This window comes from Labrus mixtus, chromosome 18 (assembly GCF_963584025.1).
Source record: "Labrus mixtus chromosome 18, fLabMix1.1, whole genome shotgun sequence".
NCBI classification, from domain to species: Eukaryota; Metazoa; Chordata; class Actinopteri; order Labriformes; family Labridae; genus Labrus; species Labrus mixtus.
The window spans coordinates 15,897,984-15,906,708 of record NC_083629.1 but is presented as its reverse complement, the minus strand read 5'-3'; positions in this window follow the sequence as shown (position 1 = coordinate 15,906,708).

Below are 8,725 nucleotides of genomic sequence, written 5' to 3'. Positions count from 1 at the left end.
AAACAGTAAGTCACAACTGGTGCAAGATATTCCAGGCAGCAGCACAGTTAACACCTGCCATGCAAGCATTCACACAACTAACAGTATAGCTCTGGTTTACTGCTGTTCTTTTAACCGGCATTTGGTGATATATATTATGTTGTTAAAAAAAATCCCAACAAATTATCTGGACGAAAGAAATTGTTGGATGCTTAAAAAACTTGAAAACTAAGAAATTCTAATAGTTTATAGTACGATGCCTACAAGAACAGATGGGAGTAGAGGATGCTCTACTGAAAAAGAATAGCTTGGTGCAGCTAAAAATAGACTAAATGAAGGTGAATGTCACTCTTCAGGCTATGAACTAAGTTCAAAATTCAAAATCTGGGAACTATGCATGTGAATTTGTCCATTTTGATATGTGTGAACTAAACTTAGAGCTTGCTGTTTAAATGAGAACAGCACAACCCATGGCTGAGAGTTGAACAAATGGAATGCAGCCTGATTTCTTAGTACTTGTTTTCTACATGCAACTCTGAATGCATACGTGGAGGCAGTTTCATATGATGAGCTCAGGCTTGAATAAGAACTCTGGTCACGCAGGTCAAACCTAAAGAAAAGCTAAAGGCAGAATCTCATCACACTTTGTTCCAGACAGAAAATAAATAGTATTATTAAGTATTTTTTTGTTTTGAGAAACCTTAACCAACAGATATTGTCATATTATTATTATTATTATTATTATTATTATTAATAATAATATTATTATCAGTTCAATGTGAAAAGCTGCTTGCTGAAGGAGCCTTTTAGCATCTTTCAGCTTTTGTTTTGGTTATGGGTCTCAGATGACTTTTGATGCTTTTTCCAGCAGAAACCAGCTACAGCTAGCCCGCTTTTGAAAACAGGACTTTGGTTCGTTACCATTCCTGCTGTACTGAGAACAACTGAAGTACCGCAGTATTCCTCTTTTTTAATGTCTAACTAAATTACAGTCTCAGCTTGATATCAGATCACTACATCACATGTGGTTTTCTAAATTTCCCGGTGCCAATTAATTAAATTTGCAGCAATAAGTATCAAACCTTCTTTACTAGTAACCCCAATAGCCTATTTTAAATCAAACTTGATCAAAAACACTTCTATATTTTTAAAGGAGTCAACTGAAGAAATATATAAAAATAACAATGGAGCAGTCATTTCTGTACACAGTCTTTGTTGTGTTTTCTAAGGGCTCTCCAGTTCCCACTATCATCCACTACTACCACCATTAACAAGAGATATTGTCCCCGTCATTTACTGTACCATCCTTGCCTCAAAAGGCGATAAAGACGCTAAGAGCTGTGGAAATCCAGAGAGTAGAGTGGATAATGGCTGTGACGATGATGGCGGTGAAGATGAGCATTAAGATGATTGCTATGACAGTTATCTTATGGTGTTGGGATGATGGCAACGTGAGCATTGTTTTTCCAAGTGTACCCGGGAGACACATAGGATGTTAGTATGTTTACATTGTGTTTGGACCTCAAGAGAAAGATGCAGGAAAGGAGAAAATTAAAAGTATAACTTAAGCCTATCCTATAACATTCATAGAAGAGCTGTGACTTATTTAAATGAGCCTCTAATTACCTTAATGGTTGGTAACCTTCTATGGCAGGCTACTAAAGGGAGCTCTTGGATGGTATATGATTAATAAAGCTTCATTTCCTTTATGATGGGCTATTTGTGCAGCATTAATTTAGTATGTTATGGGGAGGGGGGATGGTTTGCTGTTCCTTGCACAGCTGCAGTACAACAGCCTACTGTTTGTATTATCAAGCTTTGTTTCCTGGCGTTGGGATGTTCTATTATGCAGCAAAATATCTGATAAAATGCCTCGAGAGATCGGGGCGCTGTAAAGCCTAGCGGATATGTCATGCGCCCCATGCACAGAGGGTCCTCATTGCAGCGGCCGTGGGTTCGAATCCGACCTCTGCCCCTCGCTGCATGTCATTGCCCTCTCTAGCCTCCCAACATTTCACAAAAATGGCCCAAAAATACATCTTTATAAATGACTGTAGATAGAAATAGTGTCAATAGGTGTTTTTGAACCTAACAGTTCTGGGGACTTTTTGACACTGTACTATCCACTAGGGTGTTCCTGGGAACTACACATCCACAGGGACTTTTTCTCTGTCTGTATTCGCACCACCATGGTACCTACTTTGAACAGGAGCTAAAAAGGTTCCTTTAAACAAGGTTCTAGGGACTAAAATAGTTCATAGTTCCTGTGGTGCTGAATCAATAAAAAAGGGGGAGGGTTCCTACAGTTCCTAGAACTATGAAAGATTTCCTGCGGACCGAAAACGCCTATTGTGTGTTTGGTCTGAGGACTTTAAAAAAAATGTATACAAGAAGTTTTACTGTAGTATAAATGATCCAGAATACCTTGTAACTGAAAACCAGTCTGGTAACAATGTCTGGTACCGTATTGGAACATATTTATTACAGCATATTTTCCAATTAGAAAAATAATAAAATGAATAATTTCCCAAACCCAAGCGTCTTTACAAAGCTTTAGACTCTTCTATTGAAGAATAAAATGTTTTGTTTCTCTGCTGTCAGTTATATTTCACCCCTCTAGCACACCACCACCAACATGTGTCCAGGCCTCATCTACAGCTCCCTTGGGACAAACCCCGGGGACTGGCTATTTATAGGACTCCATCCACGTAAACGGATGTAATTGACAAGGTCAACGCAACACTCTTTAATCACTTGTGGCATCTCCCTTGATTAAACTCATAACACACAGTGTACTGAGAAAGACTGTGACAGGAATCTCTTTTGATCATTTTGTTTTCAGACAAAGTGGAAGCCTTGAATGGCATTAACACAGTGCATGTAAAATTATGTTCCTTCAGTTAGTCTTGTTTGTGTTGGCAAAAAAAAAAAATAACTTTGTCATAATAAAATGAAAGTTTTGGGGGAATTTGCATATTCCCTCACAGAGGACATCTGCCTAACTAGCTTCATTCCCAACATTTGAAAAATCATGGAGTCTATATCAAAGATAGATTAATAAGCTTTCCAGAAACTCAAGTTAAACATAGTAAACTGACAGATAAAAGTTAAGCAGGAGATTTAGATCATTAAGCATCCTATATATGCTTAATGTTGCTGTCTGAATGGATTTGTTTGAGCAGGACATTGGTCATTTGTTATTGTATAGTTATAAGCGTTCAGTTGGGAGACATGCTATCCTTATCACATCTACCAAGCTGCTTTTCTAATAAATAGTTTGTAGAAAATGTTATTCATCATTTTTTATGACTTTTCTCTTACAAGCTCAATGCGTAGCTCCTGGGATTTAATTAGACTGCACTAAAAAGAAATGCTAAATAACTTACTATTGGATCGTCACTGTTTTAAAATGATGAAAATGAAGGAGTTATGTTTATGCTTTAGTGTCAGTGTTCAGATCTGGAGTAGAACCATATTATAGTCTTTTCCGCTAAATATTATTAGATACGATTGACAATCGCAATCAATATGTTTGTGAATTTGTGAAGAATAATGCACGGATGCAGACTACTGCACAATCTGTTAAACACAGCAGTCTCTGAGTTAGAAAGGCCACTTGTGGCACAACATCGGCCCCTCAGTTTACCGCATTCATCCTCTCTGCTGTCCCCCAAAGCCACAAAGCTATTCATTTACCACCCTTTGCTCTTTGTAGACAAAATTAATATTATAAATTGTGATTTTTTTTAATAGTTTAAATTACAAAATGCTATGCAGCAGCCATTAGTCATGATGCTACTCGTGTTATAAGGAGTACTTCCTAATATTTCGAAGCGCTTGTTTCAGGCAAACGGGGGCGTGCTCAATTTGGCGACAGGAAAGTCTGGTATGACTGTTCACCATCCATATGACAATACTTTAACACAGCTTGTCTCTGCTGCCCCCTAGTGACCATACAATCTGCATTTACAATCCACTTATAGCACAAGTGTTGCAGACTTCTGTGCATGTCTGAAAACTGTTCAGCCATTTCACCCCTTATTCCCTCTTTTTCACACAAAGGGCTCATTGTAAAGAAGGATGAATTCTCGTGATTAAAATGAAAATTGGACATAAACCCACAGTTACTCATTCTGAATTAAGCAGAGGAAGCTTTTCAGCCATCATTTGTCACATGAAAAGACAGTCCACTCGACAAACATAGAAGTGGGCCACATTATTTACAAAAACTACAGTATTCAGTGAATATTTGCCACCGTATATCATTTAAATACATAACTATAAATAACTCCCCAAACAGCAGGGACTGTCTCCACCTCATTACACTCTGAGAGCCGGGAATGCTACAGGACCTGGAAAGGCACACACTGATCTGGAGATCATTTGGCTTTTCTGTCTGCTGATAATGAAGAGAATCAAAATCTGGTTCTGTCCAGCTCTGCTTTCTCTCCTCACAGTTATTTCACCTGCGGTCAAATGTTAATGACCCACTTGTTACTGGAATTATTTCTGGGGCTCTTGTCAATTATGTGCATACGGATCATGGCGAGAGGAGACGAAAGTTCAATTTGTAGAGAAAAGCGGATAGCTGAGACAGAGCCCAATCGAATGCAGTTTAAGGATGTGTATGATTCAAAGGCTACAAGTGAAATGGTAAACAGGTCAGAAAAATGGCAGTGCGTATTTTATTAGGCTTATCATCACCAACCATCAAATTAAAACTATCTATAAAAAATATCTTTAGAACATAGATATTCTCATTTACTAAAAAACTGGCATTTTAACTGTAATCTCAAATTTAGATTCAACCCATGCTATTAATCAATGAAATCTTTCTAATTTACATAGTTAGGTCAGGAGCTTCCACAGTTTGGAGTATGCAAAACTTTGTGGTCTGCAGTGTGAGGGAGATTTTGGTGGACTAGTGTTCAAGAAGTTTTGATTGGTGTTGGCAAAATGCTGATTCATCTCAAAGTGCAACGATACTAGTAAAAATGTCCCGTTTCTGAGTCTTTGACTTCGGCTCCGAATGGAGATTATTATGTACCAATAATTTCAGGAGGTTAGAGCTGTTAATGGACGTTTCATAATGTTGAGATGTATATTTGCATTGTGTTCATGGCTGGATTACCAACTGGTTAAAGACACAACAATGTCTTAGACTCCCTGTGTCGCACACATTTCAAGCCATGTAATTAACTGAAATGTCAGTCAGATGGAAATTAACTTTAATCCAGAACCAAAACATCTCAATAACTAAGGGAAATGAATAACCATTCAATTTGGTAATCACATTAAGAGTCCCCTAAAGATAGCAATTAGGCTACTTTGTCTTTTCTGGTCCAGTATTAATAAAACAAATGATTCTTTCATCAACTGGAGCTGAACTCTGTGTCTGGAGCTAATTATCAAATTAGCTACAGCGTGATAAAGGTAAATCTAGACGAAGAAACATAATAAACATCTTGCTGGCATCTGCACTTTAACAATGTTAGCATGCAAATTTTAGCATTAAGCTAAAAAATAAAAATAGTAAACACCTGCTGAACATCCATATGCTAGCATTAGCACTTTAACCACACACGAATGCTGAAAATGTTTAGCTAAGAAATGAATAGCATATAGTAAACACAGTATAGTTTGTAAATTATAAGAACCAGCTCACTATTTGATCTTGACCATGTTAGCATGCTAATTTCAGTGTTTAGCTAAAAACTTCATCATAGCCTATGTGCAGTCTCACAGAGAAGCTAGCTGTAGTTTGATAAACTACATCAAAGTAGAATATATCAAGTATAGGGCAACTTTATTTGCCTTACAATATAGTATTAGTCCTTAATATCTTTAACTAATTTTGTGCTCACAGTTTACACATTCATAAATTAATTGATGTTAACTCAAATCTACCATAACAGACTGTAAAACCAGATGCTCGGTTGTTGTATTTCAGAATAGGAGCACTGGTTAGTCTCTATGCAAATAATGAAACTGCATCTATAGTCTGCTGTGTTTCCTGTTCTACAATGGGACATGACTGGGCACATATTCAAAAGAGGCACAGCAGTTTTGCCCTGGTGCTCACCAACAGATTGATCCAGCCATGGGTGTGTCCTTATGCCCCTGTTTGATTGTTCCTCAAATGATTCAAACGATCAAAGTATGAAGAAAAGGTTCATCCTACTCTTCTATACTGCATACAGCACAATCAGTAGAAGTCCACAGTATGAATAGATAAATACTACAATCTGATTTGACTTTCAGGTTGCTGTGCATTTATATCTTTCATATCAAAGATGGCTGTTTTTAAGTGCCATCTGTCATGATGAGAGCACAACAAATAAATCTCAGCCAGAGCCAGACTGACGCAGCAACAGAGAATCATTGTTCATGTTTGCTCTCTGGTGACACTTGCTGGTGGAAAACAGACCCTACTCTTGAATTTACCACTGCTGCAGCCTTCAAAACTTTCAGAAAATGACTTTACCTATTATTAGCACAATCGTCGATAGTTGATAATCAGAAGGGGAAAGTATACATTAACTCCCTTCCTTCTGGTTGTAGGTTAGGTATCAGAGTTATTATCAGTTCCATCGACAATACAGTTTTTGACCATTTCAACAAGTGTCGGCAAAAGATCTCAAAACTAATTTTGTGTTGCATAACTTAAATTTTATCTTATCGTCATCTAATGAACTCTTGGACCTATCGTGTGATCCTCTGAATGTTAACACTCTGAAAGTGTAGGCTTATATATAATTAACGAAGGGATATTTCTCTGCAGAACTTTTACTTCTAATACTTTAAGCTCATTTGTCAATGTTTCTGTATTTCTACTGCGGCGAGATTTTGAATGCATGACGTTAACTTTTAGGTTCAGTATTCTTACATATTGCATTAATTATTTTTATTGATGGGATTTGAATAGACCTAATTCTCTCTCTATTATCTTACATGCTTTCAGACGAAGTGGCAAAACATGTTTCTGATTGGCTAAAGACCACCTGTTGGCTGGTGCTAGAGTTTCATCTGACTGTCCCTCTGCTCCCACCAGCAGGTCAAACAAAAAATCCAGAGTTTGATTAGAGGAAAATGAAAAATTCTCCAATGACTATGGAGATCTCCTTTCAGATATTCTAGTGTCTTTTGTCTATTCAAAATGATAATGCATCAAAGTTTTGTTTGTGATTTATCATCTGCAAAACGAATGGCATTCCTATTTGTCTCATCTGTAGGTTGTGTGTTTTAGAAAGTGTGAAGAAAAAACCTTGAAAAATGTCACCTCACCTGCAGTAGCACACTATGTACCCTATTGTTATAAACACAGTCAGATAAAAACAAAAAAGTGTGAGAAAATAGGTGTTATTCGTCCCCATATGTCCTCGAGCATTGCAGTTTACATTCTGTTTTAATATATAAAGATTATGTCTTTATTTTGGTCCTATTACTAGCAGAAATAAAGTTTTCTTTCCTCTTACTGATAGCACTGGTCTATTGGTTTTGCGCATGACAAAGTGGTATTTTTAAATTCCCCAGAGGGCTGGAGGATCTGCTAACATTTGCAAAGCTGCTTTCATGCTGCAATTCTCTTTTAATAACCTGCTTAGACTCTAATGAGACAGATGAATGACTTTTAGGGTCCTCTAAAACCCTGATGCATTATGTTTCTGCGTGTGTCCATGTATCACAGATAGGCAGGATATTACCTCCTAAACGTTTGTCCTTTTCAACATTTTAGAGTTTAGATTTAACAGAAGGTCAGTTGTGTCAAGTCACCATGATTGAATCTGTTGTAGTGCCCAAAACACATGAGGATTGTTGAGTTGTTTTATGGATAACGCTCCGGCTTGTTATGCGGAAAACAAGTTGCATAAACAAGGAATATAATGAAACTATAAGTCTTACTTCTGAAAAATTATTATTTCCCAACAAGAGTTGTCTCACTCAAAAGGGCTCCCTATGACCTTTAGGGTGGATTGTCATGTACAACATGCAGTAAGGGATTGGACTGTACTTAGTTATAGCTTACATTGCAATGATTGGCTACATGAACAACTACATTTTTTTTTAGATATAGACACACCATTTACTGTATTATTACCAATGTATGTTACTTACACCTTCTCCACTCCATTACAATAATCTGACAGCTACTTTGCAGAGTTATGTCACATACCAAACATGATGTCTGCAAAAACGACAGTATGCCTATTTACCTTTTGAATTTGATAAGAGCATTCATTAATGACTAACTTCTTCAGATAAACGTACTCAGTAAGGACTCTTGTTTCAGCGTTAGTTTCAGGGGATATTGGGGATCTTATTTGGAGAGAGTCATTGTCATATAAGGACATTTTTGTTTCAGGTGACACTGTTAGTTTTTGGTTGAGGCTGAGCAACACGACAAGATGATGAATTGTCCCTGCAGACATGTTCAGTTCAGCAGCATGGTTAGGAACCACTGGGTGTTTGTGAGTGTGTGTGTGTGTGTGTGTGTGTGTGTGTGTGTGTGTGTGTGTGTGTGTGTGTGTGTGTGTGTGTGTGTGTGTGTGTGTGTGTATGTGTGTGTGTGTGTGTGCGTGTGTGTTATTATCTGAATCTGTGAATATGAATATCCCATTTGGGACAATAAAGCTATCTATCTTAATAGCTATAAAGTGCCAGCCTAAAGCCTCACTGTGTGATGATACAGGAAATTATGTGAAGGCAGGAAAGTGAAGTAGTTGAATTATCTTCGAAAGCTTTTTTT